Raw genomic sequence first — 11,949 nt, forward strand, 5'->3', positions numbered from 1 at the left:
TGCCTTCTAGAGGGGTGCGTTCCATGAGCGCAGAGCGCTGTCTGTCTTGTTCCCTTTGTTCACCTCCCTGTCCTGGGGGGGGGGGGGGGGGGCGTAAGTGCCTGCCACATAGTTGGTACTCGGGAAGTATGTGCTGAAGGAGTGTTTGCCTACAGGATCCTGAACAAGTTGAGCACCAAACAGTGCCCAGATGTCATGATGGCTATGCAGTTTGTCATCTGCATCAGGACACTGTGAAGATGACAGGAGATATTATCACTAATTAGACCTAAACAATAAATACAGCCTGCCTTTCAATATTTAATTAATTAGGTAATTTTTTATTTAGAGGGCACAAGTGACTGAGGGGCAGAGAGAGAGAGAGAGAGAGAGAGAAGCGAGGCTCACCGTGGGCTTGTGTTTTTACCTGAAGCAGGACCCGAGCTCACCCAGTGTGAGCCAAAGTCAGATGCTTAATGACTGAGCCACTCAGGCTCCCTTTAAATTTTCTTCTTTCTTCGCCTCCGCCTCCCCCTCCCCCTCCCCCTCCCGCTCCCCCTCCCTCTCCTCTTCTTCCTCCTCTTCCTCCTCCTCCCCTTCCCCCTCCCCCTCCCCCTCCTCCTCCTCCTCCTCCTCCTCCTCCTCCTCCTCCTCTCCTTTTTTTATGAGAGAGAGAGGTGGGGGGGGGGTGGCGGTACAGAGAGAGAGGGAGACAGAATCGGAAGCAGGCTCCAGGCTCTGAGCTGTCAGCACAGAGCCTGACGCACGGCTCGAACTCACAAACAGCAAGATCATGATCTGAGCCAAAGTCGCACGCTTAAACAACGGAGCCACCCGGGCGCCCCATGATCTGATATATTTTTTAAAAGAATTGTCTCAAAACAGAGAATGGGTTGTAAAGGTTGTAAATGTGTATGGAGTCGGGTAAGAGTTGAAGCAAGCGGATATGTGAGTAGGCTCTTGAAGTTGTTGAGGTGGGAGACAAAGGTGGCATTGACCAGGAACTTTCTTCGAAGTTCATTTTAAATCAGCACTGTCAGAGCACTTCAGCCTTCCCTAATCTTCTCTTGTTCCAACTTCCAGACTACTTGTACTCTAAAGATACAGTGTAATATTTAATTTTACTAATCCTGTTTCCTTCCCCAGGCTGCATTCTCCAAGAGCAGTGATTTATATTTCCTCGTGCTCAGTGAAGTGTGGACATAATTGATGCCCGTTAAAAAATTATGTTCTTATTACAGAATTTTAGACACCACTTTCTTGAATTTTCCAAAGTAAAGGAGCATCAACTAGATGATGCAGAAGAATCACTTGAAAACTTACTTAAGTATAAATGATTGACCTATGACTCAAATTATACAAAAGAGAGAAAAAAAGAAAAGGAAAGCCAGCAAGCACTTTATAAGTTAGTCGAGTAGGACTTGAGGTTAAGAATTAAGAAGCAAAGTTGAAATTTAAAACCTAAAAGTAACATTAATTGCCAGGATAGAGACATTATAGAAGTACATTTTGAAATAACATCAGTGGCCATATTAGTTTTTCAAGTCGCACCCACAGATATAAGTAACAATTTTTGATCTTCTTGAAGTGCAAATGTTTTTACCACCCCCCTCCTCCAGAGTATACATGATTTTTCTCTAACATCTGCATATAGCTTGTAATGTAAAACCATAAAGTAAGAGAAAAAAGTTTCTCAATCAAATGGTTAGAATACGTATTACAATTACTTGTAATATTTTGTACTTTGTTAATAATAGGTGTCATTTAATGGAAAGTTTTAAGTTGTATATTTTAAAATGTTTACAGCAAATTACGTGACCAGTCTCAAAGTAACCCTAAATAGACAGTGTGAATTAGGATGTGTTCTTTCCATGTCTCCCCCACCCAGCACAAGCACATACACACGAACTGGGTTTTGCCAAGAGATTATTCTAAGGATATGTTTTAAATGTTTAAAAAAAAAAAACAAAAACAAAAAAAAAACAACTAAGGCTTTTAAGACAGAAATGGTTTTTTTTTTTTTTTTTTTTTGTTTTTTTTTTTTTTAGACAATAGTTGTTTAATGAGCTGCTCGTATATACAAGAGAAGAGAATGGGCCTGATTGCTCAATCTGATGTTTGAAAAAGTATTTTTCCGGATCTTATACATTTGCATATCTAATTGCCATGTAATCAAAACTAAGTGAACTGTAGCTGCTTGAAACTCTGAAATGAAAAGCAATCATCTGTACGGGGAGGAGGGGGAACCCCCTTCCATGCAAGCTAGCCTGAATATTAGCATTATAGTCTTCTTGTGTTTAATTATAGGTGTTTGACTGAGCAGTAAATGTCTGCTTGTGTAATAGAGAAGTGAATGTGACCCTGAAACACCCGCTATGCTTTTTGGTAACAGAGCATTGGCTTTGAGAGAAGTTAGCCTCCATTGTGTATTTTGACGATAAGGGATTGTGCCATAATGGCTGTTAATTACCTGCTTTGTCTGATATGGAAAGTAGAGGTTCCACATTTTTTTCCCTCCCAATGGCAGCACTCAATTAAAATGTGTGTATTAAGCAGCTACGGTGCCCTTCTCTATTTGTTGGGAAGACATGAGGTAAGGAAAAACGGACTTGACTTTTTTTGCAGCTGTTTGATGGCAGTTTTGTTTTTGGGTACATCCCTTGAGAATAGAAAAATATTTACCCCAATACGTGTTCTTTAGACTTCGATAGACTTGACCATTGTATTTTATTATTTTTTGCTGCCTCACATACTAGATGAAAAAAAAATGTTTTTAATGTTTATTTATCTTTGAGAGAGAGCAGGAGCTCCAGCTAACGGGGGGAGGGGCAGAGAGAGAGGGAGACCGAATCTGAAGCAGGTTTCAGCAGCACGGAGCCTTGGGGCTGAAACTCAAGTCACAGGACTTGGGGCTCAAACTCCTGGACCCTGAGATCATGACTTGAGCTGAAGTCGGACGCTCAACTGACTGAGCCACCCAGGCGCCCTGACACATACTGTATTCTTAATATTCTCAAATGTCATGCGGAAGGTTTGTAGCTACTGGCTACCAGAGAATTTCACACTACTTAAAAGCCCCTTTCATATTTTAACTGCTTTCAGCTTTTTTTTTTGTAAAGTTTTCCTTATTGTCAAATAAAATTACGCCTTAGTGTGGAATCAGTTTACCTTCCTATAGCTTGGGTCTTGAACCTGGGTAATTTGAATAGTTAACAGCCACTGAGGTCTGCTGTCGGGAGAGTTCAGGTAATATATGTAAAGGATGTGAAAAGTGTCTCTCCATCCTGTGTGCTGTTCGGTGCTCTTCTGCTCGGTGCCAGTTCTTTTAGTGTTGTTTGCCCCTGAAATGTTTTCCTTTAAATAAAAGTTTTTATGAATATATTGTGGTAAATTGCCAATATGCATGTTCTTCTGTGCTCTGCCTGCTGTCACGCGCTCAGCCAGTGAATGTTCGTGTAGTGGCTCACGTCTGTCTCAGCACGATGCGTCATACTGCAGCGCGGTCAGCACTTGAGTGCTCTGTGTTGTGTGTGGTTTACGCTGACCTCTCTGCCATTTGCTTTTTGTCCTTGAAATTGACTTTGACCTCCAGTGGCCCATGAAGGGTGTGCAAAGCACAGTTATGGACAGTCTCCTGAATGAGAAAATAAGACATTTAATGAGGGTTCTGGGTATTTTCAGGATAAACAACTAACAGAGGCTAAGGGTCAGCAAGAATAAGTATGTGACCTAGGAAAATTGGCCAAGGATAGCTGGAAGAAAGGATTTGGAAAATCCTGAATTATTAATATCAGTCAAAATGGAAGAGGAAATACATTGTCTGTGTTTTAATATATATGGTGTATAAATTAAACCCAAAAGCAATGAATGTACTGTGCTAGCATAGCCGTATAGAATTTAGGCGTCAGAGAAGACTCTGTGTGTGTGTGTATGTGTGTGTGTGTGTGTGTGTGTGTGTGTGTGTGTGTTGTGTACATATGTGTATGTGTAAGTATATGTTTACTGTGTGTATATATATGTGTATATATAATTTGAGCATCTAAACTCCTAAAATTTTGAAGAAAATAATTTTTAGTCATTCCCGACATTTTATTTATATTATTACTGTTCAGGTGTTGAAGGAGGGTAGAGATTATTGGTATATATACAGTTTCTTCCTTTTTACTTTGGAAATGCACAGTGGGTTAAATAGGGGTTATTTGACAGAATACTATTCTTTATGAATTTTTGGAGGCAGTGGAGCTTACACATAAATCTAAAGTTGGTTTTCGATAATTTAAACTGAGAGAGCAGGGTCAGCCTGGGACCAGTGTTATGATAAACGATTCAGGGTGTGACCCTACAAAATATTAAGCACTTGATGAAACTGTAACTAGGATTTCTTTAAAAATTCCTGAAAGTTTTACCTTCTTAGAATTTTTGTGCTTAAAAGGACTCCACTGTATTTTGAATCTAATAGAAAAATAATTGTTATTCTGTTTAGGGTAAACTTGAAATTTATATTGTTGTCATTATCATTTTAAATGTAACTTTCATACATGAGTTTACTAACTTTCCCTTTCCTTTTAAAAAGCTTAATAGTTCTGAATCCAGACACTTACTCTAAAGCTTCATTTGAAAAACATGGCTGATTTCTTTTGACCCTCTGAAAATTCCTTTCCCAAGTTATTTGAGAAAATTTTTGCGTTTTAATAAACTTCATTAATTGAGATAAAGTGATCAGAGAGATGTCACTTTTTCTTGGGAAGTTTTCCCAACTTAAATTTTTTTTTTTTTTTTTAACATTTATTTATTTTTGAGAGAGAGACAGCGTGAGCAGGGGAGGGGCAGAGAGAGAGGGAGACACAGAATCCGAAGCAGGCTCCAGGGTCCGAGCTGTCAGTGCAGAGCCCGATGCGGGGCTCGAACTCACAAACCAGGAGATAGTGACCTGAGCCGAAGTCAGACGCTTAACTGACTGAGCCACCCAGGCTCCCCAGGAAGTTTTCCCGACTTAATTGACATTTTGTTGTGGTGTAATTAGTGTTTTGAAGTGTTATTTTATTTAAAAAAGTAATTAGGGACTCAGTTGGTAAAATGTGAGTAATTGAGAGTTGTATGATTAAAAAATATGCCTAAATTATGTGAAGGACATCCACAGCCGCAGGAAATTTCATTGTACAAATGAGGAAGAGTAACCTTTTAGGTCACATTATTTGTGATCTCTTCAGTGTTTCCAAGTCCCTAGTCTGTGTTTTGGATCCTGTTTGAATTTTTAAAAATCCTTTTCTAAGTTTTCAACAATATATTCAGACAAAGTTAGCTGTTTTGTACTCCATCGATCCCATACTAATGCATATCTCCATTCAAGCACTTAATATATTTTTTGTGGTTGATTACAGAGTGTTTCTCAGAGTGAGAACTTTGTCCTAATCAGCCCTGGAACATACACAGGGCTTGGCACAGGAATCCTTAATTAGTGTTTCCCTTAGAATCTTGTATTCGAGTTATTAACTGAACTCATCTCTACTGTTGAATTAATTTTCTATTTTCATATATATTTTTAGTTCTTTCAGTATTATAAGATTTATTTTGTTTTCTTTTTTTTATGTCTATTTTTTTTATTTTGTGGGGGGAGAGAGAGCGAGAAAACGCCTGTGAGCAGGGGAGGGGCAGAGAGAGAGGGAGACACAGAATCCAAATCAGGTTCCAGGCTCTGAGCTGTCAGCACAGAGCCCGATGCGGGGCTCGAACCCAGAAACTGTGACATCATGACCTGAACCGAAGTCAGATGCTTAACCAAATGAGCCACCCAGGCACCCTTTGTGTTAGAAGATTTATATTGTCCGATAGCTGTGTTTGTTAATGTGTATGTGTTTTTTCCTCCTGTCAATCAGAAACACATAACTGTACGCAGGGACTAAAATGGAAAACTCACTCCATTCTGCGATAATTATGGGCTACATGGACAGGAGATGGACTCTGAGCATGAGTAACGGGAATTGGAGCCAGTTTCACAGAAGTACTGGGTTTTGGGGTGCGCTGTGCCACTTGTGGATAGAGGCTAAATTCTATGACTGTCACCTAGGAAATGTTTCTAGTGGTAAGAGGAAGGAGAGAGTATTTATCTATAATCAGGGCCAAGCTGCCTGCTGGTTTGAATACCGGATTATCACTATCCTTCTGGAAGAAATAGAACTTTGAAGTAAGGCCTTCTGCTTCCAGTAATAAATGAATAAATTCCTGTCAAGATAGATTCATGTACAGAGAGCAACTCTAAGATACAGATATAGATACAGATAGATATATAAAATACAAGATTACCCCTTGTATTATACATGAATACATCAAGGCACTGGGGAAGAATACAAGCAGAGTTTAGAGGAGGGAACCTTATATTTTGCCTGGCTTCCCCCCCACTCCAGGGGTCAAGCACAGTAGGTGGCACTAATTCTAACCTAGAGGATATCCCTATTGTTGAGAAAGGAGAATCCAGGAAGGAAAAGAGACAGGAGAAGAAATCCCTACGTTCTTGCTAACCCCTGAATCACACACATGTAGAACAGACTTAAAGGATCTCGGGTGAGGATCTGAACTGAGACCAGACTCTGCACCCAAGAAACAAAGTTTGCAGTTCTGAATTGAATCAGGACAGTTGCTTACTAAAGTGGTAATAAATCTTCAAAAGAAAAAAACAAAAGCCAGAATCAGCATATAGTTCAAAATTAAAACTTGAAGATTAATCACATTCTACAATCAACTGATTCGAATCTCCAGATGTTGAAAGTAACAAAACACATATTTTAAAGTAGCTGTTATAATGATCCTCATAAGGTAAGACAAAATACAAAATGATCGAAAATCTTAGCAGAGAACCAGAAACAATAAAAAAGACCAAATGGGAATTCCAGAACTGAAAATAGAGTATCTGAAGTAAACCATTTATGGGTGGATGGATTTAACTGCTGAAGAAGGAGTGTGCAGATTTGAAGACAGAGCAGTAGAAACTGTCTGTTGTGAATAACAGGGAGAGGAAAAAATTGAGGTAAAGGTAATAACATGTCAAATGGTCTACCTAACATATCTGTAATCGGAGTTCTATAAGGAAGAGCGAGCAAATGAAATAAAAATAATTGAAGAAATAATGGCAGAGGATCTCAAAAATTTGTTGAAAGACATAAACTTGTAGATGTAAGATGCTTATCATAGAACAATCAGAATGAACACAAAGGGGGGGGCACTGTAGCACCTTAGAGCAGGACTGTTGGACACCTTATAAAGCAGCAAGAGAAAAATCACACCTTTAACATACAGAGGAAAAATACAATTAATGGCTGACTTATTATCAGGCCAGAAAAGAGTAAAACATCCTTTAAATATCCTAACAGATGAGTATTGTCAACCCTGAATTCTGTAACCATTGAGAATGCTGTAACCATCTTCCAAGTGAAGAGGAAATAAAGCCATTGGAAATGAAAGATTAGTTCAGAGAATTTCTTGGCAGCAGATGTACAGAGTGGAGAAACTAAAGAGGACTTTTTCCAACTTCAGAGAAATGAAATGAGAGCACATAGAAAGTTACTTAGAGATGAACGCCAGTAATGATAAATTCCTGGGTAGATAGAAAATATTTTTTGAGGGGGAGGACGGGTATTTTTCCTCTTAGTTTCTTTAATACGTATAGCTGTTTAATGTGGAAGAAATAGCGTTGTCCTGTGGAGTTTTAAACTTATGTATGTGTAAACATGGACCTATGTGGTGGTTACGAGTTTCTGCATTTGTGTGAAGTTGTAAAACGTTAGTCATAAGTGGACCTTGAAAAGTTAAAGATTTATATTGTAACCCTCAGAGCAGCCACTGAAAACAATAATACAAAGAAGTACAGATAAAAATGCACTGAGGAAAACTAAAGTGGAATTGTAAAAATATATTGAAATAGTGTATTTTTAAAAGTTGGAAGAGGAAACAGAGGAACAAAAACAGAGGCTACAAATAGAAAGCCAGTAATAAAGTTGGTAGCTGCCAGAAATCTCGTTTTATCGGGGCTCCTGGGTGGCTCAGTCGGTTGAGCGTCCGACTTCGGCTCAGGTCATGATCTCACAGTCTGTGAGTTCGAGCCCAGCCCTCTGAGCTGTAAGCACAGAGCCCGGAGCCTGCTTCAGATTCTGTGTCTCCCTCTCTCTGCCCCTTTCCCACTCACGCTCTGTCTCTGTCTCTCAAAAAAAGAATTAACGTTAGAAAAAAAAATTAAAAAAAAAAAAAAAGAAACCTCGTCTTATCAATAATGGCATTAATTTGCCAGTGGAAGAAACACCCCTATGAAAAGGGAGAGGTTACCAAAATGGATTGAAAACACTAAGGCACACTTGTAGACTATAAAGCATATAGCTGTTATAAACTATACAGTTTCTCAAGAAGAAAAGTTGTAAATAAAAGTAGGTTGAAAATAAATAGGTGGAAAAAGAGCAAGAAAACAGCACAAGGTTGGAATGACTATTAATATCAGATAAAATAGATTTCAAGAGAAAGCAATTCATATCAAGTAAAGAGAATGTTTCATAATGATAAAAAGTCAATTTAGCAGGAAGTGCGAAAAGTGATCGTAAATGTATATTCACTTGATACAGTGTCACTCTACTGTATGAAACAAGAATTGCCTAAAGACAAATAATTCCAGGATCAGACTGAAATTCTAACTTTTTCAGCAGCTGATAGAATGAAACTAAAACTCCTCAAAGACTGAGAAGATCTGAACATTATTATGAGCTGCCTTGACATTATTGGGGTTTATAAAACATTACACTTGACAACTGAGTGAACATGGTGCATTCACCAGTATAAAATATTTCCTAGGCCATAAAGTGAGAAGCTTGAAATTAGACCAAGGATGAGCTGTGACTAAAATGAAATTCAGCCCAAATATTTGGAAATTGAACAACACACTTCTGTATAGTCCATGGCTTAAGAGATGTCACAAGAAAAATTAAAAGGTATTTTAAACCAAATAACAATGAAAATGGGACATAAAATTTGTGAAGTAAGGCCAAAGCAGTGTTTACAGGGAATTTATTTCCAAAAATGTTCATATTTTTAGAAACTTAAATCAGTTATTTAATTTTCTTCCTATTAGGGGACATCACTATGGACCCTATGGACAATAAGAGACTTTAAGGGAATATTCTGAGCAACTATAAGCCAATAAATTTGACAACTTAGATGAAAAGTCTTTGGAAAATATATTATTACCAAGAAGTAACAGAAAACTTGAATAGCCTGTAATGCTTAAGCTGAATTTGTAATAAAAACTACCCCACAAAGAAAATGTGAAGCCTGGGTGGCTACACTAACGAGTTTTATCAAACTTTAAGAAAGGATGGGGGGCACCTGAGTGGCTCTGTTGAATGTCTGACTCTTGATTTTGGCTCAGATGGCTCAGATCATGATCTCATGGTTTGTACGATTGAGCCCTGCATCTGGCTCCACACTGTCAGTGCTTGGGATTCTCTCTCTCTTGTCTCTCTCTCTCTCTCTCTCTCTCTCTCAAAAATAAACATTTAAAAAACTAGGGGCGCCTGGGTGGCTCATTCAGTTAAGCGTCTGACTTTGGCTCAGGTCACGATCTCGCAGTTCATGAGTTCGAGCCCCACGTCAGGCTCTGTGCTGACAGCTCAGAGCCTGGAGCCTGCTTCCGATTCTGTGTCTCCCTCTCTCTCTGCCCCTCTCCCGCTCATGCTCTTTCTCAAAAATAAACAAAATTTTTTAAAATAAAAAATACTAAAAATTTTAAGAATATGAATCTATGAAATCTTTCATGAAAGATAGAATGAATATTCCACTTCCATTACCATAGATTGGTAATTACCAGTATTGCCATGATACCACCGGAAAAAGAAAATAAGGGTCAATATTCCTCATTCATGCAGAAATTGTTAATAAAACTTCAACAAAATTCTAAGTTATATACAAGATCAGTCCAATAAGAAGAGATCATGGTCTTAAATTTGTATATACCAAGTAGCATAGCTTGAAAATACATATAAAGTAAAACTTACCGGAACTAAAAGAACTCAAATCCACATTCAGAATTTTAACACAACTCTAAACAACTAATAAATAACTGATAAAACAAGCAGACAGAAAGTTAAGAATGTACAAGACCTGAACAACACAGCGAGCAGGTTTGACCTAATTAACGACAACGACAACAACAAAAACATTACACCCAACAGTGGCATAATTCATTCTTCTAAAGAGTGTGGAACATTTTGCCACATTGTGTGCTGGGCCAATAAAGAAAGCCTCAGCAGAGTTCAGAAGTCTGAAATAATTCATTGTGCTTTTTAATCACAATGGAATTGAGCTGGAAATCACCTAGAAAGTAAAAATTAAGTGTTGGCCGTAAATGAGGTACATTTTAACTTCAGGATCTGGAAAGAACAGTAAAGTAGATGAAAGCAAGGGAAAAGAAAGAAGTAAAGCAAAGAGTAAAAATTTAATAAATAGTGCAGGTGCTGCATGTTGATGATTCACAAAAATAAAAGCTGGTTGTTGTTTTTTTTGTTGTTGTTGTTGTTTTTTGAGAATTCACCAAATAAATAAACTCGGATAAAACCGAGGAGGATAAAAGGAGGAGATAGAACAAAATCTGAAGTCCTCAAATGCAGCACCGTTACGTACCACCACGGAGAGAGAATAAAGCAACCAAATAAGTTGACAGAGAGTTTGCTATTCACATAGAATTTGTATTTATATAGAGATTTACTTACCCTGTCTTTTCATTAGAGTCTGTGATAGGTGTTAAAAGACAAGTACAAGTGAAATGAATTTCTAAGAACTTCCAGACAGTTCTGTGTCACCTTTTTACTCAGTCATGTTTTCCATGCCATAGATAATCTAACCAGGAATGTTGTTGATGCAGCATTTTTTTAAAGGAGTACTTTATGTTCCCTGGTGTTTTTTTCCGTAAGCCATTGCAAGTTTAAGACGTATTGTTGTTAAGAAGAGCAAAGAGTCTGAAGCTAACAAGATAAGTTGCTACCACAGTTTTAAGGATGCTGGTGGAAGACCTGAGACTTCCTGGATCAGAGATCAGACTGTATTATAATCATACAGTCTGCAAAGCAAGAACAGAGGATCTTCATATTTGCACCGATTCTCTTGGTGACCCCCAGTCCCCGGTTGACATGTGTATACTCAGTGGGCTGCGTTGCTAAGAGGAGCCAGGGCCAAGGTCCCAGCACTTATGAAGAAGCAACAGACAATACAGTTTCCTACCTCAGGGCAGTAAGCTGTAAGATGTGTCCCCTTGACCTGTTGAGTTGCCCGTGTGGCTGACGACAGAAATTGCACAGTTGGAGGAAAGAGAGAAGCCTCGCGTCCTGGCTCCGCTGTGGGAACGTGCAGGGCTGCCCAGGGCTTGTTGCAGTCTGCCTCTCCCAGCGGTAGTTCTGCAGGGACAGCTGTGGCCGACTGCTGCCTTGCATTTGCAGTATTCGTGATACACCGCTGGTTTCAGAGATGTTACAGTATTTTTAAGGAAATACCTGAGAATCGATGACATACCGTAAGTAAATATTAAGAATGGAAATGAAGACCGAATTCGAAATACTGGAGATAGTTTTTAAATCGTGGAAAATGCAATGAACAACTTCAGAGCTATATATTTGAAAACTTCTATAACTTAAATTCTGTATTTTATAGATACTTGTTTCTGAATCAATTTTTATAGTCCATAAAATCTCACAACAAATGCTTTTTTCTTATCAGAGAATATAATAAAACATTTTTGTATGGAACTGAATTGATTCAGAATTTTGGGGACAGTAAAACTGACCATTGGGACGTTTCTAAAAGGAAAGTAGAACAAAATGGAGGGGTACCTTGAGTGCATTTACTGTCTGTCATTTGATTGTTTATATTACTGAGGGACAGCAGGTAGGCTGTGGAATCAGACTAAGAGCTGTTCTAGTCGTGTGTGTGTGTGTGTGTGTG

At 38.6% G+C, this 11,949-nt stretch overlaps 1 protein-coding gene and 1 long non-coding RNA gene across 7 annotated transcripts in view; both read left to right on the forward strand.

Annotated features, from left to right (window-relative positions):
- QKI (QKI, KH domain containing RNA binding) overlaps positions 1-11,949 on the forward strand; it is a 121,526-nt gene that overhangs the window by 41,919 nt on the left and 67,658 nt on the right. The window lies entirely within an intron of this gene.
- The window catches only part of LOC125939040 (uncharacterized), a 32,315-nt gene continuing 20,982 nt past the window's right edge, over positions 617-11,949 (forward strand). Inside the window, exon 1 of the long non-coding RNA XR_007462913.1 lies at positions 617-11,946. This is a non-coding gene — a long non-coding RNA (uncharacterized LOC125939040). The remainder of the gene's footprint in view (positions 11,947-11,949) is intronic.

Source organism: Panthera uncia, assembly GCF_023721935.1.
Source record: "Panthera uncia isolate 11264 chromosome B2 unlocalized genomic scaffold, Puncia_PCG_1.0 HiC_scaffold_24, whole genome shotgun sequence".
Lineage (NCBI taxonomy): Eukaryota > Metazoa > Chordata > Mammalia > Carnivora > Felidae > Panthera > Panthera uncia.